Genomic DNA, 26,591 nt, shown 5'->3' on the forward strand with positions numbered 1-26,591 from the left:
TTTTGCATCCAAGCATGCTCTGAACCTGAACAGTGCAGTGGCGGACTTTATATCCACAGAAAAAGATATCCAAAGATGCCTTTTCAAGTTGTTTTTGAAACTAATGAAAACAAGCAGAAGTCAATAGTTTATTTAAATTATTTAGCTTCACATATTTACTATTCCAAAATATTTTAAATGTTTCTTAAAATTAAATATAGTGTGTTTAATGTGGGGGGAAAAGTTGTTGTTGTTGTTGTTGTTGTTCACAATACCAACAGCATTTTACTGTGAAACCATGATATTGTTATATCCAAGGTAATCATCGTCTGAATCTTATACCGACCCATGCCTAATTGAACCAAGGATTCACATGGTCATGTAAATGTGTTCCACGTTTTTTTTTTTTTTTATCAGAGTAAGGTCATCAAAGTAGAGCTAGATTTTTTGCCTGTACTCCCTCTTTTGTTTAGCATGTAAACACATGAACCTTCTTTCTGTCTGTTTATTGAAGTGTGTGATTTGTGACCGGAATTAGTCTTTACTGTGATTTTAAGCACATTCAGACAGAGCAAGCATTTTATAGTAATGAAAGAGGAAATATACTTTAAACTCAGAGACTTTCTTGCAGCAAAAGCAGAAGTGGTACTATGCGAATGCTGCATCTTGAGGATATTATGAGCCACAAGTTTCCCATTGACCTGTTGCAGAAATCATCTATGGATTTTAATGATTTTTCTCAACATGACAAATAAGTAACTCAAGAGTTACATGTGGACTGTATTTTGTTTTGACATCATTACTGAGAAATAAACAGATATTAAGGAAACCCAGCAAACTATTTTGTGTTTATTAGATGTCTAATAGACATCTAAACGTAGACAGCTTGGCTAAAATATGGCTAAACTTGGGCTGTCAGTGAAATTCTAATAGACATCTAAGAATAGCCCAAAACTAGAATAATCGTCAAATAGACTGACTTTATACGAGTAGTCTTGAGATGCAAAGAGGACCATGATGATGGGGTTCGAGTCCTGCGAAGAACAGTTCCAGAAAGCGGGTAAGACGAAAACAGATGCCAAAAATTCTATATACAAGATAATAACAGGGTAAGAATGTGGTAAAATCTGAAAATGTGGTAAAAATCAGGTGAGGGCATTTCTTCTGGATTGCTTTTGAAAACCACTTTGGTTTAGGGAAGTGGGTTGGTCAATCGGTGCTTTTAAAAACACTGTTGATTGGGTTTAAGGAAGGAGGAGGGTGGATTAGTCGATCGGTCAGTCAGTCGACAGTGACGCCTTGTAGTTTTACGTGAGAACAGCAGGTTTGCATGGCACTCACGAGATAAATTTTAGATCTGAAAAAACCTACACAGTGGCTTTGTTGAAAACAAAGATTTGTGAAAACAAAAACTGCCAAAAACGTAGCTTCTAGGATGTATTTGACGTTTAAATGGATATAGTGGTACGTTTTCAGAGTGAGCCTGAGTTTTTTTTTTTTTTTTATTTACTTTGCCACTTCTGGATTTATACATTAAATATATATTTAGTATATTTTAAATATATTTAATTCTTTTAAAATAAAACATTGAGGAACATTAAAAATGTGATTAAGATATCAACATTAGTGCTGATACAGATCTGTTTTGGTGCAATATAAATTGCCCAAGATGTGTGCAGCTCGGAGTTGTTATCTTGTAATTACAGTCATTTCAACAAGACATGGACATAGCAAAAATCTATAAATATTGTCAAAAACCAGCCAGAAACACAGAGTAACAAAGCATGAGTCCCCTATAAACACCCACAGCATCATCAATAAAGAGTTCAAAGCGTCTCGCTGTTTGCTTTTTAATTATTTGATGAAATGAAAAGGAAACAGGAAGTGTGGTTATGTGTGTGTATATATGCAGATGAGTGGTGCGGTGTTGTGGACATGTTATTTGTCAGGAATGTGAAGCACGCTTTCACTCTCATTGGGCTAATGGCATTTGATTTTTGTAGCTAGGCAACACTCCCATGCGTGACATTTACCTGCCAGACAAAATAACCAAATACAAAACAATCACACACACACACATTAACGCATGCAGATGTGCAGGGAAGCAGAAGAAATGTAGAATGCTTAGATGTTCTTGATCTGCACAAGGAACTCTGCCATCATCTGTGCAGCGAAGAGACCACAGTAGCTAAAAACACACTGATCATCTGCTGATCTTCATCACACACCCACACGCTAATGACACCACATACACAGCTCCAGTGGTCAAACAAGCTAATCGTGCTCTCAAACGACCGCATTTGTTAATGCTTTTACTCTAAAACACACACACACATGCTATTAGTGTGTAATAATAACAAATACAACAGAGCTTTAACATCCTCTTAATCTCAAACAAACAAACAGAACATCAGATAAACGACAGAGATTAGAGATTACCCCCAACACACACACACACACACACCTGTATGTTTGTAGCTACGATCAGACACAGACTGAGTGCAATCATTATTACTCTAAGGCATGATCTGTGGACTACAGGCCAGCAATATGAGAGAGAGAGCTTCACAAAAAGGCTTAAATTCTCCACTGCACAAGGCTTGGGGGGTTGGAGGGGATCATTCCCCTCCTTTCCTCCTCTTTTGAACCTGAATTCTCTTTTTAGTCACCAAGTGAGTATAATCAACCCAGGCATTCAGTTACAACAGTGTTCCTCTAATCTGCATGTCAGACATGCATGTATGGCGGATGTGCACAATCATACATTGAATGTGAAACTGTCACTTGATTTAATGATAACTGGTAATTAGTTTAGACCAGCGAGATTTTAACATTGCATTCCATTGCTTGTTACTTGTGGCAAAAAACAAAGACAAGGACGCTTTCAAGAACCATTATATTCTACATAGTTTTATAACTTGGTATTTGTTTATGGGTTCAAAGCAGGACGTCCCATTTTTGGTGACTAAACCATTTAATTTCTTGCTCAGGGATGAGTAAAACCTGAAGGTTGAAGAATACAGTAATGACATTTAAAATGACATTTAATTATTTTGGAGTTTTTATACTCAAATAATGTATTTAAATATGTTATTACAATATTGTTGTTCTAAATATTTGCCAATATTATTGCAATGTAAACTATTATTACAACAAATGACATTTACAGGGTTTCTCCAATAAATCATAGTTTAATATAATGCTGTCAAAAGATTAATTATGTTTAATCACATTTCAAAGTAAAAGCTTGAATTTGATTAATACATATATGTGTGTCTATATGTTTATGTCTAATACATTTATTCTCTTTTAAATATTTCCCAAATTATATTTAATAGAGCAAGGAAATTTTCACAGTATGTCTGATAATATTTTTTCTTCTAGAGAAAGTCTTATTGTGTTATTTTGGCTAGAATAAAAGCAGTTTTTATTTTTTTAAAAACCATTTTAAGGTCAAAATTATTAGCTCATTTAAGCTATATTTTTTGATATTCTACAGAACAAACCACTGTTATACAATAACTTCCTAATTACCCTAACCTGCCTTGTTAACCTAATTAACCTAGTTAAGGCTTTAAATGTCACTTTAAGCTGTATAGAAGTTTCTTGAAAAATATCTAGTTAAATTATGAACTATATAAACTATCATGTTTAGAAATGTGTTAAAAAAAATCTCTCCGTTTAACAAAAATTTACGGAAAAAAAATAAACAGGGGGGCTAATAATTCTGACTTCAACAGTATTGTACTGTGGCACATTCCACCATAAACATACATTATCTGTCCCTGAAATAAAAACATAAATACAGTGATTAAAAAGTATTTCAAATGTGTCCAAAAATGTCTAAAATGGACTGATAGTTGATTTCTGTGAGTTGTTCTGTTATGTAATATGACATTAATTTGGTTCTCAGATTTTTGTTCTTTATTAAAAAAACTTTATAAATTTACAAACCAACTTTGACCTAAGCCCAATTAAAGCTTTAATAGTTTTGTTATGCTAAAAACTGTTATTTAAAAAAAAAAACTTCAGAAATAGCAACGTTTAAGTTATTATCATTCACATCAATTGATTAAAAACATTGAATTTTAAATAAATGTTACAAATTTTACTACAAACAAATAATACAAATACATTTACAATTATCTCCATGTTTCGTTCAGTCCTGTCACATTTGCAGTAAATTTAACATAAAATGTGTGCAATACACCTTTAAGGCTATGACTCATAGGGACATCATTTGATGGAGAAGAAGCTGACAGTGACCAAGGATGCGTTCTATCTTTGAATTGTATGATTTTATACACGTTTTTTTAGTATTTTACTGAGGACGACACATTTTTTTAAAAGTAAAAATGTACGTTTCTGGTAGAATGTCCCATGTATATACACACGCACACAGTGCCTATAGAAAAACATCATATCCATTTGAAAGAATGACTTTATTTGTCATACAGCCTGAAATCAAATCACATTGCAAATAACTTTCCCTGCCTGTTCCTTGAAATGTTTTTGTAGCCTGTTTGTGGGGTATAATCATTTTCTATTGACACTGTATATATAACTACAGTGACTACACACATTATGTAATTACGCGTTTATTCTGGGTGCTATTAATCATTTGACAACATTAAAATAAAATTATGATACATTGTAAAAAAATGTTTTGTAGTTAGAACATGCTATTGTATTAATGCACCTGAGTAAAAACAAAAGCAAACCCTTAAATCACTACTAAAGTCAACAGTTGCTTAAAAGTCATTACAAAAAAAAGTCTTAGAGGCAAAGTTGATTCTGAAAAAAAGTTCTGGCATCATTAGTCATTTTAGACATGCCTTAAACTATTGAGACCACTGTACATATTTAAATCAATACCCATTACAGAACCACAAATTCAGACATATTAATAATGTGCTGTGCTGCATCATTTCTTCAGGAGTGAGCTATTTAATCTGCTCATTCACCTAAATTCATTCACCACTAAGTCTCCACTTGCCAAACAGAGCCACATCACACCAGGACTTTTGCGTTGACGTCTTTTCCTGTGATGTTTTATAGTCCGTCCCCTTCCTTTTTCTATCTTTAACAACATCTTTTCCTTATTTAAAAAGAAATCAAACGGAAACTGAACAAATGGAAGTTATCAGAACACACACCAGAGAGCCGTGTGTGTGTGTGTTAACCAGGTGTGCTCCAGACCTCTCCTCAATCCTCCCTGCGTCTGGGTCTCATCCTCCTCTTATATCTCCAGACAGCTTTATTAAGTCAGCCCAGAATCCATGATAAAGAAAAACTGTGACGTACTGAGCTTGCAGGAATATCTGGTGCTAACAGATGATTTATAATGAGTCATAACTGTAAATTCCCCTGACTTCTAATTATGGCTTTGTCCTAAATCCTGCTGCACTGTTTATTTAGACGCCATGGCTGTGTTCTGAGAGACAGCATGTTTGTCATCTTAAAGACCCTGAATTTGGGTTTGAACTGCTGCTAATGAGTGCGGCCATTCCCTGTGAAACTCTGACAAGAAAGAGTTGAACTTCCCTTAAGAGAAAAAACGTAAAGATGTTATATTGGATGTAATACTGGAAAAAAAAAAGGAAAAGGTAGTGTTTTTGCTGGAGGGCATGTCCTCCAGGTCTCGGATGAGGAAGAAAAAGAAGAGAAGTGAAAAAAGTAGAGGGCTTGTTGACATTGGGTCCATATTTAACCGCCTACACACCAGCCTGTGCTTTGATGTAGCAGGAGAAATTAAAAAAGGGTGGAAAAAGGAGAGGAAGAAAGGAGAGGAAGAAAAAGAACAGAGGGACAAGGAAAGAAAAACACACCAAAGTCATCAACGTCTCAGTTTCAAAGTGGGAGAGAAAGAGCGAGAGGTCAGGCTAGCATACTAGCTAGCGTATTAGCTCATGCAAGATATCTGAGAGCAATTATGTTTTTAGCAGTTTGAAATTACTTGTGGCTCATAATTCATGTAAGAGCAAGTAAAAAGTGTTCTGATGTCAGGTAAACCAACACTGAAGACTCAAAAATGCAGTCTTGTTTGTTTTGACTGAGTATAACTGAGGGAAAGTTATTTTTAATTGTATACATTTCTCTATCTGTATTAGCACCAGTGATGGGAATAACGGCGCTATAAATAAACAGCGTTACTAACGGTGATACTTTAAGTAACGAGTAATCAAATGAGTTCTAGTTTCCCCTGCTACAACACCGTTGCTGTTACTGACAATAAATTGTGTGTTACTATAGTTGAGAACACTGAATCAGTTTTCATGCGAGCACCATCTCTCTCTCAGCTGTCGGATCTCTTTCTCTGGTGTGTGTGTGTGTGTGGGGGGGGGGGGGGGGGGGGGGGCAAGACACAAAATTAACCAGTGATGATGATTGGTGTGTCTGTGAATGGTGTGCTACTGAAAAAGTGATGATTGGCTTAGATTTCCATTGTTTGGCAGTCAGAGGAAAAGTTCTGACGCATCCATTGATCAAAAGTAACAATAAAAACTTCTAGATGATATTCTAATTATCAAATAATACAGAATATATTAAGGTTATAGTACAGTATATGCGTATATTACAAGGTTATTAAAAATAGTCACATTTCCATAACTTTACTAGTATTAAACTAGTAAACGTAACATTCTGTAGTGCATTTAGTTATTCCCCAGCACGCACAAAACATCATAAGACGTTAATGTTAGGTTAGAATTAGGTTGTGATGTCAGGTGACCACAATTCAGCATCTAAGGACAATGTTATTTTGATGCCCAATAACAATGTCAAATGACATTGATATTTGGTTGACTTTAGGTTGTGTTAGAAAGTAACCAAAATCCAACGTCGAGCCAACATCTTAAACTGACAATTTTTCCTCAGGTACACTGAAAAGAATGACCTTTGCTGCTTGTTTAAACTAGTTATTTTAAATGAGTTGAAACAACATAATTCTTGAGGGTTTTTTGAGGACAGTTTAATCACTTTGTTAAATCCATTAAAATTAGTAAAAAGGATTAAGTTGACTCTGTTTATGTTTGGACAACATGAAAAAATTGTGTGGAACCCTGCATTTTTTTGTGTATGGCAACCAAAATCCACTTGACGTGTGATAGATGTCATACTGGTAACGTCCTCACAAAGTCAAGTTATAATATCATTAGACGTTTATATTTGGTTGGTTTTAGGTTGGATGTTGGCCTGACCTTGAGTTCTGACATCTTGTGATTGCTGGGTGTATAAAGCCATTTCGGTCATCATACAATAAACATCCGTCATCTTCTCATTAGTGACATGCATCTAAACAGTCTCTGGATCAATACGTGTAAAGGTTTTGGACCTCTTCTTGAACACTTTCAAACAGTTTGCTGCAATTATAAATCACCCATGTCTTGAGGTAGTTCATTATGATGCCATTTACTTTCTACAGTATGTGTGATTTGATTGGACAGGAATCACAGGACTGATTTTTCTAATCCCCATAGATAAGAAAAAATGAAGCAGTGACCGCAGGTTGAAGAAAAGTAGTGGAGTAAAAGTACCAGAACTGCACTAAAAATCTACTCAAGAAAAAGCAAAAGCACACATTTATAAAAACTACTTAGTAAATTACAATTTCTGATAAAAACTACTCGATTACAATAATTTGAATATTTGTAATTAGTTACTTCACACCACTGATTATACTACACCCTTGATCAAATAAATAGGACTTCTCACTGGGAAACACACTGATGCCAAAGTTTTTCACACTTATGAGAGAAATTTGCTTTTCTAATGTGTAAAATCACATTATCTGTTTTCTAACCAAAGAATTTGCTCGAGTTTAAACCTAGCATGTAATGTTGTTTCAAGCAGTAAGCATGTGTCATTACTCTGCGTCCCAGATAAAGAGGAAGAAAACAGAGAGTCTAATGTCTGGCTGAGCTTTCCTTCACAGCATCTCTCTCTCACACACAGATCCTACTATCCACATCCTCTCTTTTCGTGACACAGCCACAATGGCTGAATTCCCACCAGCCCTTATCTGAGGTAATGTACTTCCTGGGTCATGACCTTGGCAGGAAGAACCTCAACTTCCTGTTGAACTCGCCACGAACCAATATGCTTTTTTCTTGTGAGTTTTCCATGACGTGATGTTTAAAAGAGCGCCTCACTTTCACTCCCCAAACTCTCTCACGCTTTGCTGCTTAAATTTAAAGCAAGATTAATCTGGAAAAAGGTCCATGGTCACACTAAATCTGATAACTAAGCATTTGAAGAAAATTTGGAGCTAATTTGTGTCCGATCAGATTGTGTTGCAACTTTCAGGCTTGGGTTATGCAAGGTTGTTGTGTGTGAAAGTGCTGCAGAAATGTTACCTCTACGTGACTCTCTTAAGCGCAAGTCACACTTGTGCAGCTGGAAAGCATTCATTTTTAATGAGAGTTGACGATTTGAGGTGACATGAGTGGCAGGAAGGGTGCGACCAAGTTGAGCAGAGTTTAACTTTATGCAAATATGGCAAATGCCAATGGGAGTTCAGACAGTGAAGCTTGTGATCTTCTAGTCTCAGCTTCAGACGTCATGTCCATGGGGATTGTCTGATGCATAAGGCAGGTAATCAAATTGGGAAAAGCTTTTGGAGATATCATCAGATTGGTTGAATTCTGCAGGATTAATTAGCGCCCCACCCCCCAATATCGAAGATGTCCATTGGTAATCTCTGATGCATAAGGCACACAAAATGGGCAAAACATTAACAGTTTAAAATTCATCATTTGGGAATCATGATGCTGGCATCGAAGCAGGTGTGTCAGTGAACTGTGGGTGTGCTTTATCAGTTGCTACTATTTTACTACTAATAATTTATCTTTAACTGTGTCACATGTTCTCACAGATATATCTCACAAAGAGAAAGGTGAGCTGTCCCTAAATGAGAAGCAAATATCTTGCGTCTCTTGTGTTGAGATGCAATGCAAGATTAACGGATTGAATGAAGAAGAAACTTTGGGAGAAAAACACTGAATACGCCATCCGCTATCCGGCTATGCTGTTAGTCTGATATCAGGGAGGATTCAAACTATTCTCCACCCCACTTAAAGTTGATGTTGAGTTGAGTTGATGCCTGTAGCCAGCTCTCTGCAACTCTCACAGAAAAGTGCTATATAATTATAAGGAATTATTAATTATTATTATTTTTATTATTATATTATTATTATTATTATTGAGTTGATGCTGAGAAGGACAAGATTAAGTAATCTTTTTTGCTCGTCGTTATTTACATTATAGCATTTTAAACAAGGGAGAACAATCTACACGTCACATCATTATCTGAATGGGTCGATACTGATTAAAAAACTGAAAAAGTCATTATCTGATTAGTTGAATTCTGCTGAATTTTAATATCTTTGTGCTTGGTTTGAACTTAAATGAACATTTGTAGGTCTTAAAAATGTGCAAAAGATTATATATTCTTTTATCTATATATTGTTGTGACTGGAGCACTGGTCTGATTTTGTCTGTTTTTTCCGCTATATTTTTACAGACGCATGGCATGAATGTTTATGAACAGTCGTTTCTCACATTGAATATCTAGTAAATGACATCGCTGCCAACTACTGAAAGGATGTTTAAGGGAAAGTTCACCCAAAAACTATTTCCTCACTCTTGACTTGTTTTAAACCAGAACACATTTCTTTTTTTGAAAACTGTAACCATTAACATCCATAGTACAATATTCAAATATTTTGTAAGTCGATGGTTACAGGTTTCCAAAATTCTTCAAAATATTTTCTTTTGTCTTCCAAAGAACAAAAAAACATGTGCAAATTGGTTTGGAACAAGTGTAGGAAGAGTAAATGATGGCAAAATTGACATTTTCACTATTTCTTTAATTGTAATAAATCTATAGAGAATGAAGGAGCTCCAATATTTCATCTAAAATACTTCATTTGTGTTGGAAAATGAATAAAGCGTTTAGGCGATGTGAACAACATGGAATGAGCATTTAATAACAGAATATTATATAATTTATGTGAACTAACCCTTTAATATAAATGGAAATGCACACGCCAGTCTGTCATTGTAAGGACATCAGCTTTACAACAACAAACCCCTAAGCACTGAACAAATTTAGACTGTGATTGGTTGCTCGACATATCAGTCAGAAGTCCTCTTGGCAGTCCATGGCCAGTGAAATCTTATATGTGTGCAGTCCTTCTGCTGTCTGTCTGAAGGTCTGGCTGTGTCACTAATGATCTCCCAGCTGATACATTTACTGTAGATATAACAGTTGAACACTACACTACTAACAGAGACTTGGCAACATCCACTGGCTTTCTTACTCACGTGCACAAGTACACTGGCTGCGTTCTATAATAGCTGTTTATTTTGCTTGTGTGTTTACATTCCACAGCGTCTCAATCCTCTGGAAGATGAGACCAGGAGATGATAAACTATTACAAACACATACATATACACACATACAGCAATCTTTTTGGGAACTTCCCACAGATGTAATGATTTTTTTTTACTGTACAAAATTTATATTCTGTCTCCCTACCCCTAATCCCAACCTCCAAAGGAAACATTCTGCATTTTTACTCTTTCAAACAAATGATTTATGGGCCTTTTTCCTCAAAGGAAACAGAAAAAAATGTCCCAAAAAGGTCAAAATGTACTTACTATACTTACTATACTTGGTCCACACAACATAAAGGATACACACACATTCAGTGTTAGTGCAGTGAGGTTACATAAAAGCTGCTGTCATAGCTAAACATGACATTGAAACTTCCTACACACTCCTAAAGGGATGCCAGCATTTAAATTTTTGTGTAAACTATGTCTTTAAATGTCTTGTGTACATAACTTTCTATTTGCATATTGTTTTGGATTTTGTTTTATTTATTTATTATTTTACATTGAGCTATTTACATTTTATACATTACATTACAAAATAATAATGATTAAAGTTTGTAGTTAGCCTATGTTATTTATACTTTATAATTAAATAATTTCTTTTAACTTTACATAAACACATTACATCTCTACATTTAGATTTCAGACATTATTTAGTGCGTTTATTAAGCCTGGCTACTCTTCAAACACCTATGACCTAAAGCTCGATTCATATAAACCATAAAAGCCTTTTCAGAATCTAAATGACCTCAGGACCCTGACTTAATCTGTCTAAACTCAAAATACCACACTGCCAGCCAACGGCAAAAAAAAAGAGAAAAGGTACTGTGCTTCTGTCCTGATTTCCTACTGTAAATCCCAATGCTAGCATTCGAAAATCCTTTGACTGCTCCATGACAGAGATCAAAACATCTGACATCTGACAGTCAGACTGTAAAGCTGGCAGAACCATGGGGAGAGAACAGAAGCACATGGCAAATGCAAAAAGAGAGTTAAATATCAAATGAGGAATTGTAGAAGCATCAAAAAGAGACGGCGAGTGAGAGAGATGCTTGCTCTGCTTTTGTAGCAGCAAACAATAAGAAACTGCTGTTTGTGTCAGTTTTTTATGAGTTATCAAGGTTTTAATTATTAACTCAGTTTATGTCTAATTTAGGTTCACTATTTGTAGTTTTCAGTGTATTATCTGAGTTTTAGGAAAAAGATCAAATAATAAAGGAAATCCTGTGAAAACCTGAACTAAAGAGAAAAAAAATCTTATAATTAGGTTCAATTTTAAAATAAAAAAACAATAAATGTCAAAATGATTCTATTTGTTTTTAAAGTATAAAACTCTTTCTTAATTTTCAGTTTTTCCTAATATATTGGAAAAAATATTGAAAAAATCTTTCTTTTTATCTTTTCTATTCTTTTTTTATCTTTTTTTTGTACAATAATACTCTGTTAATGTAAAGTGTTCAACTGTGCCCAGTAGATATGATAATAATAAACACACTCAACTGAATACAACAGTCAGGTACAGGAATATAAAAATTCCATTTATTTTCTCCATTGATAAATAGATTTGAAACAAGAAATGATAAATCAAGTTTTACTCACTCAGTCACTTTTCTTCAACCTAGTCCCAAATTTATAAGAAGTAAAAGCAAATTTCAAAGATGTGAACAAAATCACCTGTTTAGTCATTACTTTAGACATTACCCTAGAGAATCATTCAAACACTAGCTCTAAAGTAATGTTGGTGAGGTAGCAATGGTTTCTGCGTTTCTAACGTCAGCTGCAGGTGTAAATAAATGGCGGAAGAAAGAAGTTCCTCATACAAAAGGATTTTTAGACTCTCCAAGTCTCCATGTTTAATTTTCTTTTTTATCTACATGACTATGTTGTTGAACTGTTGTATAAATACAATATCACACTCATAGCAGTGCGTTATGACTGTATATTGTCTCTAGTGGGACACAACGCACGCCTCCCACCATCTCTGCCCACTTCCATGAAGTACCACAAATTATGTAATTAAGACGATCTTCCATATATTTACATATTCAAATATAAATATATACTTCTCATTTTTGTATTAAGATGTTGTCATTCGTAATGCTTCATGGGATTGTACTTCTAATGCTGTCTTATTAAGGCTGTTAAAGTACATAGTGCTCTACCTACCACATTTTTTTTTGTTATGGTCGCTTTGTTTGGTCTGGCTCATAATCTTTTGTCGTTGTTGTTTTTATCATTTGGGGTAAAATACTTCTGGAACCAACACCACTAAAAAACATGGGCAGGGGAGTAATGCGCTGTATTGAAAACAAAACAAAAAACAAAACAAATGAAGATTACCATGCGGGACCGACAAACACCTGCCGGGGATTTGGATGAGGAAAATGAAACATAAACATGACACAAAAGACCGAACAAAAGAGGAGAGAGTTGTAATACCCTGTCCACCTCTGAGCCACATGTGCCGAGCGATGATGACCACTTAATCAATAAGGCCCCGTTTCCAAGACAACCCTGATTTCCTGTGCCATGTCCTCAGACACGATGATTGTCTATGATGCCGCCCTGAGTGTGTGGGAGTGTGAGTGAGTGTGAATGAAAAAAGAGGAGATGAGTACATTTTGAGTAGATGGAAACACACACACACAGTCTGAAGAGCGTTTGTTTAATTGGTGCACCATCGCTCGCTCTCTTTGGTTTCCTGTGTCCTCTCCCAGGAAGACACACCCTGTGATGATAGGGTGGATAAATGTGTTCGTGGTTAGTCTGCATTGTTTCGTACAACAACCTCATTAATCGTGCATGATAACAAACCAGCAACAGCGACAGAAAGGTGATAAAACCTTCCTCAGGTACACAATTGTATGTATTGCGATGCGAATGAGCGAGAGGAAGCACAGCGAGAGGAAGGAAGTGAACGGGAAGACACAGGACAGGAGAGAGAGAGAGAGAGATTAGAAGAGATAGATGCTAAAAGAAGAGGGATTTAAAAATAGGGTTTATCGCTACACTTTTACCTGTTCTTCTCCTCTCTTACAAATCTCTCCCACATGCACACATATAAAGGCTTAACCTTTGAAACATGCATTCTCGTTCTCCTGGCCAACACACACACACGCACACACACAGCTGGTCTCTTAAGCCCCTCATTTTTGGGTCAGGAGGTTGTGCTTACTACTTCTTGTGGAGCTATTTCAGCCATAACAGAGATGGATTGAGCTGCACTAATCGCAAGGCTGACCCACAGCAGCAGAGCCATGGTAGGGTTACACAAGGCCCCTGTGAATCTGTTACCCTCAGAAGAATGAAATATGGTCTACGCTAACTGTATTTATATACTAGGTTGGTACACCTTGCTAGTACTCTTTCACCCTAAGAACTGACCCTGATATTATTTGTGGCAATGATTCAACAAGGTGCTGGAAACATTTCTCAGAGATTTTGTTCAATACTAAAGCAGGTCGCACACCAGAAACGCCACGCAGCGCCATGCATTTTAGAATTCTAAACATAGGTTTCTGTCAGGATATACACACTGGCGGCGCAAGTCGGCGGCTGTCTGCAGCGCCCGACCACGGCTCAGGACGCAGTTCATTTTTCAGCCGCGCCACAAAACGCCATCTGATTAGTTTCATGTTGAATATCATTCGAATGTGCGCGTCTGGTGTGTGATACTTTAAACTGTCATGCGCGCGCCGTGTCGTGGCGCCGAGCGGTGCTTCTGGTGTGCGACCTGCTTAAGGGTGCACTCACACTATGCTATCCGACCGTGCCCAGGGTAGGCTGTGGCTTTTAAACAAGGCATTGTTGGTACTAAAAATTTGTATAAATTGTCTACAGTTCTTGGAATGTCCCAGCAAGACTTTTCTGATCAGATAAACATTTTTTCAATCTTCTATTGTACAATTTTTATGAGCCTGTGCAAATTGAAAGCTTAGTTTGCTGTTGACAGGAGTGTCGCCTGTGTGTGCTCTTCTGCTGCTGAAGCTCACCTGCTTCAAGGTTTGGTTATAATATGTGGGTATTTGAGTTGCTGGTCATTCTTTTTTATTTTATTTTTTTATTATCATTTCTGGCATTAACAATGCATTTTTGCTGCAAAGAACTAATGCTGGATTTTTTCAGACAATTCTTTATGAAACCTAGAGAGGGTTGTGCATGAAAATGCTACTAGAATAGCAGCAGGAAGCAACAGAAGCGCTCTCGCTCAGCACAGTGGAGATCGCTTCAGTTATATATCATTTTAGTTGTTTGAAATGCAGTGACATGCAGTCAAATATTTTGCCGAACACATGCACCACTTTTGACTATCCTATATTATCATAAAAGTCCTTGTGCTGTACGTATTAGGAGGTTGGCTGAAGGGGTTTGGGTCTTTAATAAACCACGACAGTTCCCGATCATTGAAAAGTAAAAATGATTAATAAATCCATATGAAACAGTCCCTTAAAAGTGACATCAAAACTTTAGTTTTAGGCTCAGGCGCACTTTGCACTCAAGCAAACAATGCCAAAGCCCAACCGCACACTTGTCAAACGAACCAGTAAATGTGACTGGGCAAGGTTTAAATAGATAGCATAGTCTAAGTGCACCCTTAAGTCACATTTCTTCCCAATTATGATGCTTGGTTTTAAATTTAGCAGATCATCTTGGCCACATTTACATGCTTAGATGCAGTTGCTGCCAAATTATTTGCTTTACACACACACACACACACACACACACACAAATAATAATAGGAAAAAGAATTGAGTGGTTTTACTGAATCCTACTGCTATTCCCTTGTGTTTCTTGTGCATTAGCCTAGAGCTTGAGATTTTTGCAGAGTTGTGAGTGTACGTAGTCAACAAGGAACTATTTAGCTCCAGAATGCTGGAGGAGAAGCCCTGATTGAATCAGCATGATTGGAGCTATTATCATGTTTCCTGTGCAGACCATGTGACTGGAGAGACGTGGCTTTTGATGTGAGCCAGTTTGGAAGCCTATGGCTGATGCGAACAAGCAAACAGTTTTCCAAGTAGGAAAAGCATGCAGATTCCCTCCAGTGTTCCTCCATTCCATCTGCTGTTTGAATGCTTGTGAATTTGAGTGTGTGTGTGTGTGTGTGTGTAATGCATGGCCTGAAACAGTCCAGTGGCCAGAGTTTAATGTAAAAGCTTAGCGGGTAAAAGCGTGTTTGACCTGGACATTATCTGGCGGGCCATACTTGTGTGTAATTGGGGGAGGGGTGGCATCAGACATACAGAGATCAACCTCAATAGAGAAGATTAACCATGAACTAATCATCCTCTCTCTGAGTGCTTCAGGTGGTCTGTGTATTTGCGCACACATGTGCGTGTGATCGAGGCAAGCGACATGCAGCAAAACTCCTGCGCTTTTCCGTAATCCTGGTCTCCCAGCGCAAGCCTGCAAGCAGACTAATCTGCCGTATTTACGTATTAATAACCAGCCAGGCCACAAGATCATCATTACACATGGTGTTGTTGTAAGTTAATCTCTCTAAATGGGATGCTTCGTTGCTCCATGACTCTATGGGGTAAAGCCTGTGCATGGGTGAGAGGCAGACAGAGGAGCATTTAAAGCAAATCAATAACTCGTCACCTTGGAATAATAAGGTTCTTTCTGCGTTCTGAATGATTTTGAGATATTGAGCTTTAAAGTTTTTGTATTCTATAGCAAACAGTATGTATATAAAATTTGTTTTTTAAATAAAAAAAAGTCTTAAAATGTAAACAACTTATAAAAAAAACATCCCATAATGTAAATAAGTTGTCATTTAATAAGAATATGTCAATAACTCAATTTTGACAAAAATGTCAGATACAACTCTAAGGTGACTAATTGTTGATTTTTTTTTAAATATTGAAATGAAACATTTAAGATATTTTAAATTGCAAATAAACAATTATTTGTTCTAACCAAGAGATGCCCAAAGTAGAGCCTGCGCTTTGGCCCGCCTGAAAAAAGAGAGAATGATGCGGAGTTGGTTGAAACTAATCTAATCTTAGATTCTTTGTTTAATTGAGGAGCTACAAAGAACTGAATGTTTCAATTAAATGTTGTAAATGAATTAGACTTTGAATCAGAATGCAAATACTGTTGACAGATAGAGGACAATGCACAAGACATCAGCGAGCAAATCAAGGCAAAGGCAGGAGCAGCTTGACTAGTGTATTTATTGAACTCCATTGTGTTATAAATAGGACTGTTTATGTCTTTACTATAATAAATTCATTATAAAATGTTAAAGATGATACTGCATCATTAATATGTTTTCAAGCAGCATTTTCTAGTTATTTTTAAATAATAAGCAAATTAATGAAGAAATTACACATGGCAAATTTAATATAATACTGTTTGGTGTATTTAACTTTGGCCCACAGCCCTCAATCAACTTTGTTTTTGTTTCTTTATTAGAAAAAGATTGGGCACTCCTGGTGTAACCACATAAATGCATAAATATGACCAAAAATACATAAATGTAGAACAATTTAGTTATTATGTCATTAATTAAATAATAAATAAATAAAAATAAATAAATAAGGAGATAATAATAATAATAATAATATAATAATAATAATAATAGAGATAGTAGAGTTTTGGATTCATTAAGTTATTATTATAAAGTTAACTTTGAATAATTAATCATATATTTAAATATAATTATACACATATACAACATGTATACAATTAGATTTTTTTATTATATACATAACAATAAACTAAGAATGTTTTGGATAAAATATGTAAATAAGTATATATAATGAACTTAAAAATATCGTGAAGATTTCATTATATTTGCATTATAGTTGTCTACTTATACTGTAATACATATTAAATATATACTTTATATATGATTTGAAATCATTTAGAAATAAACATTTATGTGCAGTTGCATCAGTTCAGAACAATAAATTTGTCATAACTTCAAATAATCAAATAATTTCCAAAGCATCTATAAATATACAGTAGAAGTCAGAAATATTAGCCCCCCTGTTTATTTTTTTCCCCAATTTCTGTTTAACGGAGAGAATTTTTTCAACACATTTCTAATCATAATAGTTTTAATAACTAATTTCTACCGATTTATTTTATCCTTGCATGATGACAGTAAATAATATTTGACTAGATATTTTTCTAGACACTTTTATACAGCCTTAAGTGCCATTTAAATGCTTAAATAGGTTCATTAGGTTAACTAGGCAGGTTAGGGTAATTGGGCAACTTATTGTAAAACAATGGTTTGTTCTGTAGACTATCGAAAAAATAGCATTAAGGGGCTAATAATTTTGACCTTTTTTAATGGGTTTTAAAAAATTAAAAACTGCTTTTATTCTAGCCGAAATAAAACAAATAAAACTTTCTCCAGAAGAAAAAACATTATCAGACATACTGTGAAAATGTCCTTGCTCTGTTAAACATCTTTTGGGAAATATTTTAAAAAAAGGAAAAAAAAATCAAAGCGGGGCTAATAATTCTGTTTTCAAGATGTTTAAAATAAAATAAATATTCAATAGAGTAAATCATTTTATAGATATAACACACACACACTACTATAAATAAATAATGTGACACCAGCCAAAATGAGCACTCCAGTTAATCATCAATCAAGTCATCCAATACCATCTCGCAAAATGACCCAATATCAGCTCACATCTTCACATCAAGCAGATGACAAGAATAAATGCTTGTGAATTCCGAAGGTCCGGCATGGCACACTGGCCATAAACGTCTAGACAGCGTCTGTAGGGCTAAAGAGATTCTCCTTGATTTAATAGATTTATTAGGCTTTGATTCAATTAGGACTGAGAGAGGACTCTGTGCTAAATGACAGCTCAGGCAGAGGGCACATTGGCCACACAGAATCGAAATTAAAGGGTAAGTACAGTCTACCACATGTTCAGACCCCTCTTCCACCCTTCAGAGATCTCAATTCAAGCTAACGGGAACCCTGATTACTCTAATTATCCCTGATGTATCAGGTTTTTAGGTCGGTTGAACTTAATTGTCAGTGTTGTGCTTTTCTAACCGTGCTCTTTGACCAGACCAAAACTGCAGGACGGAAAAGGTCAGCAAATGTGAAGCTCAGGAGAAGCGATGCTACAAAAATGACAAGTGGAGGTGAAGAGATAACAACAAGTGTCTGTTCTCAAACAAGCCCTCCAATCTTGCAATATAGAGAAATGTTAATACCCATGAAGACATGTGCAGGGTAAATCGGAGGAAAAAAAGATGCATTTCTAGTTCAGAGTAAGGTCAGCATTCAGGTGGAGGTTAGGAATGCATGCACAAACCAAATCATCCACACACACAAACACACACACACACACACACACACACACACACACACACACACACGCACGCACGCACGGCCAACCATGTGAGTCTCACACGCTTATCTCATGGGTGCATTCCCATTCCTCGCCCTTTCAGTTGCCTTCTTCCTTTCACTCCTCTTCTTCTGTCCTCTGCCTGTCAGACTGTTGCTTAATAGTGCACGCCTCTTCCTTTTTTAAGACAACGCACACATTAAACCCTGAAAGATTCAGACTTCTTTGTTAAATGAATGTCATGATAACTTCTAAATAAAAGAAAATCACAATCTGTAGTGACAAGAAGATGTGAAGCAATTCATTTTCATAATGACAATTCAACCAAATGCTAGTTATGAGACAACGCGGAACAGAAGTCAAGCTTTATGCAAATGCACAATGACATGATGCAGTAACTACCAATGAGAACGCAGACAGTCATTCTGAACTAGTTCTCCTAAAAATGACAATGCCGTCATCATTTAGTCATCCGACATTCTTCAATCCAAACCTGTATGACTTATGGTTTCTAAATTATTTTATAGATTGCTATTTTGGACCACATTGACTTTCCTTATACAGTCAAAACAGTTTTTATACAATCACATAAGCAAATATGTCTCAGATGGTGCTATTTGAAAATGATATGAAGATGAGTAAATGATTTTGAGTGAACTGTTCTGTTTATAAATGAGTGTTATAGTTAAATTATTGAAACAGTAATTAAAATATTTTTGTGAAATCAAGCGGTGTGCAGGTTTTTTTTTTAGTTTTCTAGTTAATATTATAATTTTATCCAACATACCTATACTCACCGGCCACTTTATTAGGTACACCTGTCAACCTGCTCGGTTAACGCAAATTTCTAATCAGCCAATCACATGGCAGCAACTCAATGTGTTTAGGCATGTGGGCATGATTAAGAGGATCTGCTGCAGTTCAAACTAAGCATCAGAATGAGGAAGAAAGGTGATTTAAGTGACTTTGAACATGGCATGGTTGTTGGTGCCAGACGAGCTAGTCTGAGTATTTCAGAAACTGCTGATCTACTGGGATTTTCACGCACAACCATCATCTGCCTTGTTGATGCCAGAGGTCAGAGGAGAATGGCCAGACAAGCTTGAGCTGATAGAAAGGCAACAGTAACTCAAATAACCATTTGTTACAACGGAGGTATGCAGAAGAGCATCTAAAAACATTGCGTGGTCTGACCAGTCTCGATATCTGCTGCATTAAATATCTGATGAATAAAAGGGGTCCAACTCTGTTCTAGTAAGGTGTACCTAATAAAGTGGCCGGTGAGTGTATATGCTGAGATAATACTGTATTTGCTATAGTATATGCTAAACTAAAGTTACACCATATAAACACTGCACTGTTTAAAAAAACAAACAAATAATAAATTAGCAAAATATGAATTAAAGTTTCCCTGTGTATGGTGAAACCTTTATATTTAACATAAAGCTTTACATTTCGATTCTTCCATACATTAGATTGTGTTCTTAAAATAACAAAGTAATTTAAAAAGACAATTTGATCACATTGTAAACACTATTTAAGGATCATTTTGTAGCTTTGAAATACTAATTAATTGTAATCAAATTAAAAATATTTAGTTTATTCTGTTTCACACCACTTGTTTTTATCCAGTTCAAGCAAGAAGTTTTGGTAGAAAGTGGAAATCGTTCAAAAATTATAAAAGAAATTTAGAATAAATTAGTTTGACATTTTTGTTTTGTTTTAAACGTCAAAATAATTTTCATTTTAACAAAATGTGTTACTCTTAATGACAATAGAACAATATTTCACTTATATTTTACTTTCTTAGCATATCCATTTTATACATTTAATTTGATGCAGACACCAAAATGCGACATCTAATCCATAAACACTTTAAAAATGAGCTGATGCTGCCATCGATGACTTATTAAAGTCTTGATAACTTGCTTGCTGATTGTCTGAGCACAATGAAGATGGCAGGGTGGCGAGTCGGGCTGGCAGTGCCCTCTGAGGCGAGCGGATGCCAGGCAGGAACATGCAGAGGGGCCGTCTGTGCCAGTGAGGGCAGACTCTGGCTTTCATCGGTCATGAATGAGGCTTATTTATCCCAGAGCGTGAATAAGGCCAGTCAGTGAAAACAGCACAAAAGGAGACAGAGGCTCGTTGGCATGCACACAGTGTTGCCTCAAAAGCAGTGTTGCAAGACTTTGGTATTAGTGAGAGGAATTGGATGAAACAGAGATCCAGTGTGTGACTGGATCCTTTCAACACTCTGGGTTTTCAAGAGAGACGCTTGTTAAGATTGAAATCATAATTCGATTTGTGCAGTTAAAAGTGTCATTCCACTGTACCGTCAGCAGCAATCACACACGTATGCTAAAGTTACATACACTTCCTTGTTTGTTTAGTTTTTTTGTTGCTTTGTTTAGTTGTGAGGGGGCAGGACCTTAGGCTGTGCATCCTGGGTAAGTAATCTGTCTTTGTCTCTTCCTGGTTTTGTTTGCATTGGCCCGGATGGGGGTCACTCAAAGCAGACACTGACTCATCATAGGGTACATTTGGGCCAGGACTGGGCCATACTTCATTTAATTAGACTTTCAGTTAATGACCTACCAAGGTGGCAAAAGGACACACATCATTTACTCAAGTAGAAGTGCAGATACTCATGTTTAAAAGGTAAAAGTTGAAGTACAGACTACACTTTTGTTTTAAAGTAGAAAGAAAAGGACAGCCTAAAATATGTACTAAAGCAAAAAGTATTCATTACCACTTCCTGTTTTAGTTTTACGGGGTTAACTTAACAAACATGATGTATACATCTATACAAAATAACTTGCATAGTTGTTTTGTAAAAATGTTACTAATTTTCAGCAGAAAAGTAGCCAAGCAACATCACTCTACACAATATTGTCCAACAACACTGCTCAAAAAGTTGCCCTGTGTGTCATCAACTGGACACAGAACTTAACTTTTTGGCTGTTAATCCATTTAAGCACACCGGCAACTATACTTGCCCAAGTTCATAGTTGCCATTTTCCTTTTCTAAGTAATTTTCCACATGTTATCCATGTTTAATTTCTCAGTGACATGCAAGCAAACAACCAAATAAAAGATTTCATGAAAGAAAAAAAGAATTGATTTACTTCCTGTTGCATGAGGCTGTCAACGTCCTACCTCTAATTGAAGGTCTCTAGATTCATCAAACAAAACAAATCTTTCAAGAGATCTATAGTTTTGTGTATAGTTTGTCAAATGTTTAAGTTGAAACTATAGTTGCCAGTGAGCAAATACCTTGTAAGTACATAGATAATGGTGGATTAGGGTATAATGTAAGTTAATAAGTCAAGGTTATTAGCCTTGTTTAATTTTTGTTTTTTTTTTACTTTCATAATACCCCTTTTTAAAATAACCCTTTAACTAATATCTTTACTTTAAAGTAGACTTTTTTTATACATAATTTTATACACAGCAAAATCGTCAAAGTAAAGTTAACTTCTCCTACTGTTCCCTCTCCCACAAAGATTTAAAATAACACAGAGAATAATGAACTGCTGAATCACTAAAGAAAAAGAGAAAGCTACAACTAAATTCAGTTACAACCTTAAGCCCTGCTGTCCACACAGACATAGATAGTGTCTAAATCTCTGCTTTTTCTACACAGTTTGACTGTTCATCCACTCACAAAGTATCAGGTCACTGAAACTTCATGATTTTGAAAACTCTTGTAGGGGAAGATTTTTTTACAAATATTATTACAAATATTGAAATAAATATAATTCTTAACTTTACTTTCTTTTATCCTTTTGACACACAATAGTCTGCTGGGGATACTGGTGTGTGTTTCATCACTGTGAGACAAATGAATTAGTTCTTTGTCTTTTCATAGTCATGAAACTATATGATTGTTTAGGGGTTCATATCAATTGGTTTTCATATCTCTTCCTATTACATTTTTACATTGAACAATGCTTACAACATATTTGCCCACCGGCAACTGTAGTTGCTGCATATTCAAATGTGATTTTCAGAAAAAAATCAAAAACCTGGAGAAAGTAAATGCAATGTTCATATATGACGCTATTAACAAGGATATATGCATGAAACCATTTTTAAAAAATTGGGCACAAATAAGAACAGCAGCTACAATACTCATTTGTATATTCTAAAATGTAATTCTTCTGCCAATATAAAGCACTGTATTTATAACTAAGAAATGTCTTAAATTTTATACTTCATTTTGTCCAAAACATATGTATTTTTTTTTGATAAAATAAAAATACTGACAACAAATAATTTTTTTGCATTGTGCTGAAGCGGCTTTATTTTCTTCACACAGCACTCTCTTGCAGCTCATATGATTTAATTGTTTGTTTTTTGTTTTGTTTGTTTGTTTTGTTGTGTATATTTTATTTAACAGATGAAGTCATTAGTGCTGTTAATACATTTTTGCATAATATTTTTCTCATGATAAATTCCTGATACTTTGCATTGTTTTTATTCATACATCAGCCAGTATAAATCTATCTAACCAAATTCAATGAAGACCACAGTGTATATAGTATACATGTTAAAACTGTAAAACAGTATAAATTCTGTACTAGGAAGTATAAAAGGAAAAAACCTGCAGAACGTGATCATGGGTGTTTAATTGCTTTAGTGCTAACTGTACAATCTTTGACAAAAAGTACATAATTGATAGTTTTTTTCTCGTATTAGATTTAAAGATCGGAGAAGTGTAGTACAACATGATTGGAAGTGGACAAAAGACTTAAACCTCATTTAAATGGAAGATTTAAACAGGAATGCGTCTCTTGTTTTACCTGTGATCCGATCAACCAAAACGCATCTTATTACACGGTATAAACATGACATCAGTCATGTTTACATCACAGACTCGTTCAGTCTCATCCACGTTACCGTTCCCATGGTAAGCTTAAATAAACAAGCCTGCGCAGTGCATTCAGAAGCGGTAGAGAAGTGAGTAGAGAAGTTTGAAAAGTCAGTTTGTTTGAATTCTGTTTACTGTAGGTCCATGTTTAAGGGTTCAGATGCAAAAACCTCTAAGTGCCGTCTGAAGTTTTCCTCTAAAATTTGCGTTTTTCCCAGCCTCCCATGTTTCTGTTTAATAATTTCACTTTAAAAGCAAAGAAAATAATGTATTCTTTGCACTAAGAGTAATTATAACTGAAACTACATACAACAGAATGATAAACATGCTCATTTTAGATAATAATTTTAGACGACCCTTAGAGGTTTTTGCATTTAAACTCTTCAATTGTACATTCAATAAAAATAACCATGCAAAACATCACTGTAAATGTAATGAAGTGCATTGTGTGGCGATCATATTTCACATCATTACTTTTTAACATTGCTTAATAAAAAAGGTGAACATATAAAAGGCTTAAATCCAATTAGTCAACCCTATTGACACCAAACCTTTGAATGGAATCTATTGAAAATCGTGTTTAGCTACAGTAATGGTGAAAAGTAATGTCTGGACAAGGAAAATGTATCCTTCAGTCTTTATTCAAACTCTCTCCTATTATGTTGATGTAGATTTTCTAACCGTATAGTTGTCCTTGGAGAGTGTTAAACTTCTGTATGTGCTCTGTGTTTCAGTTGCTTCCTTTGTAAGATGCAAAAAACATTCTTATAGAGAAATGTGCAGAAGAATGGCTGCTAATCGAATAGAGAGAGACAATGAAATATTATTAACTGGCCATTCTATCTTCTGTATATTTTTTCTGCACTTTTATGTTTCTATGCATAGTTAAATAAAACCCAATTACCGTTTTGAAGTGTAGATCGCATTTTATACCAATCAAAAATGACTTTTGCTGCTTGCTCAAACTACTCATTTTAAAAGAGTTTACACAATTCATACATTTTTTGAGGGGGGACAATTATATTGTCCAATGTTCAATTCACTTAAATTTTTGGACACACAATTAAGTTAACTTAATAGTTTTGTCTTGGGACAACATGATGGAATTGTGGGAAACACCACATTTTTACAATGTACGTATTCATTCATTCACTCACATTGTCCCAACACAAACCGATTAATTTAACTTAACTGTGTTTACAAATTTAAGTGGATTGAACATAAAACAATTAAGTTGTCCCAAACAATCTTTAGAACTGTGTTGTTTCATCTCATTTAAATAAGGAGTTTTAAAATATTTTTGACTGTATGATCCTAACTGAAGACACTACTATATATTTCCCCAAATGTATTTCAGCGAATAGCAGTGTCTGTTTTCATTCTCGGTTTTGTGTCCATGACTGACTTCTACTAAGTGAAATACAAGCACAATCAAAATCTTTCATGTTAAGCCAGACATTAAGATTCCCATCAGAGAACCATTCCAGCTGGTGGCATCAGCAAAGGACAGTTTACAGACAGATTGATGAACTGATTCATTTAGCTAAAAATATGCCACGTCCAAGCATCAGTAACTTCAGCCTTTTTGTAAATAACCTCTGAGGAAAGCAAAACAGGGCTAGAGGAACGCCGTAATGATTCAATTAATCACTTTACACATGTCTATTCATGCCCAATCTAACCTGATTAATGTTCACTTCTTAATTATTAGCCCGCCACTTTTTTGAGACACTCATTCAATGTCACTCGTGACGACGTTAGCAGCTTTTAACAGCACAATTAACACAGTCGCCCGCTTTTCTTTTATGGAATTATAAACTCCTAGAGAACAGAACAATGCACTCCCTGCTTTTCGATTTGAATTCACAAGCACTCTTTCATGTTCTCATCTGCATCCATTAACCAACACATCCATTTGCTTTTTTTTTTTATCCTTTTTGTGACCTCTACGCTTTCAGCCGATACCAAGCTTAAAAGCTTGATTTAAGGGAGCGAGAAAAATGGACAAATGATAAAACCAAATTGGCAGATTACAAAAACAAAATATATTTTTTTCAATCTGGGAATGCAGCGTAAAGGTGAGGCCGTACCTTCTGTTCCTCACCCTAATGGTGAGCTTATAATAACATAATAAAACTGAGATATTTCCTAAATATAATTTCTGCATATATTTTCACACAAGACACCTCCTTATTAGCAGTACCAATGGCCATTTAGTGACGTTGAGTGTATAAGACACTAAATGTGATTCAGTGCCCTGATATACTGCATATACTTGAATTATTTTGCATTTTTTTATTAAAAACAAGCATCACAATTAGGCTTGGGTGGTAATATGGTATACCGCGGTATCTAAAAATAGCAACGGTATCCGTTTCAATACCATTATACCGTCATAAAATACAATGCACTTATGTAGGAGACAAGGATTAAATATTACATTTAATTTATTAGCAACACTTTATTTTGATGGTTCATTTAAGTATAAGTAGACTGTCTGTTTGATATCTGTTGATACTGCTCCTTCAACAGACATTTAACTGACTATAAGAATCCTATTCCATGCTTGACCACTATAACAACTCTCTTATTAGCTATTTATAATTAGTAGGTCCACACAGAATCTGTACCCACAGAAATGTGCAGAAAACTTTGCAGATTGTTGACCCTGTGTCATTCCATCTATTTAGTTGTATAAAGGCCTATATTATACATTCAGATTTTTTAAATATATATGTCATATTTTTTAATATTATTTAAATATTTAGATGCTTTCTCTATAATACAATTTGTAAAGTAACATTTTCTATGTATTTTAGAGGATGTTGTATTGATAGAATTGCATTGTTTACGTAATAAGTGGACCTAACAGATTGAATTTCTATTTTAAACAAAAAGTATGTTTTTTTATTAAGTTTTCAGCTCCTTTATACTTTTAAAAACACTCCACAGAAATTTGCAAATTATTATTATTTCGTTTTTTATAAAAAAAATAAAAAAATGTTATAAAACTTATA

The 26,591-nt window shown here is 35.1% G+C and overlaps 1 protein-coding gene and 1 long non-coding RNA gene across 4 annotated transcripts in view; one reads left to right on the plus strand and one right to left on the minus strand.

The window, feature by feature from the left end:
• Positions 1-26,591, plus strand: part of LOC141376810 (uncharacterized) — a 100,907-nt gene that overhangs the window by 64,919 nt on the left and 9,397 nt on the right. The gene's annotated exons all lie outside the window — the stretch shown is intronic.
• Positions 1-26,591, minus strand: part of zeb1b (zinc finger E-box binding homeobox 1b) — a 101,763-nt gene that overhangs the window by 52,028 nt on the left and 23,144 nt on the right.

Source organism: Danio rerio, chromosome 12 (genome assembly GCF_052040795.2).
Source record: "Danio rerio strain M-AB ecotype USA chromosome 12, GRCz13ab, whole genome shotgun sequence".
In the NCBI taxonomy this organism is placed as follows: Eukaryota; Metazoa; Chordata; class Actinopteri; order Cypriniformes; family Danionidae; genus Danio; species Danio rerio.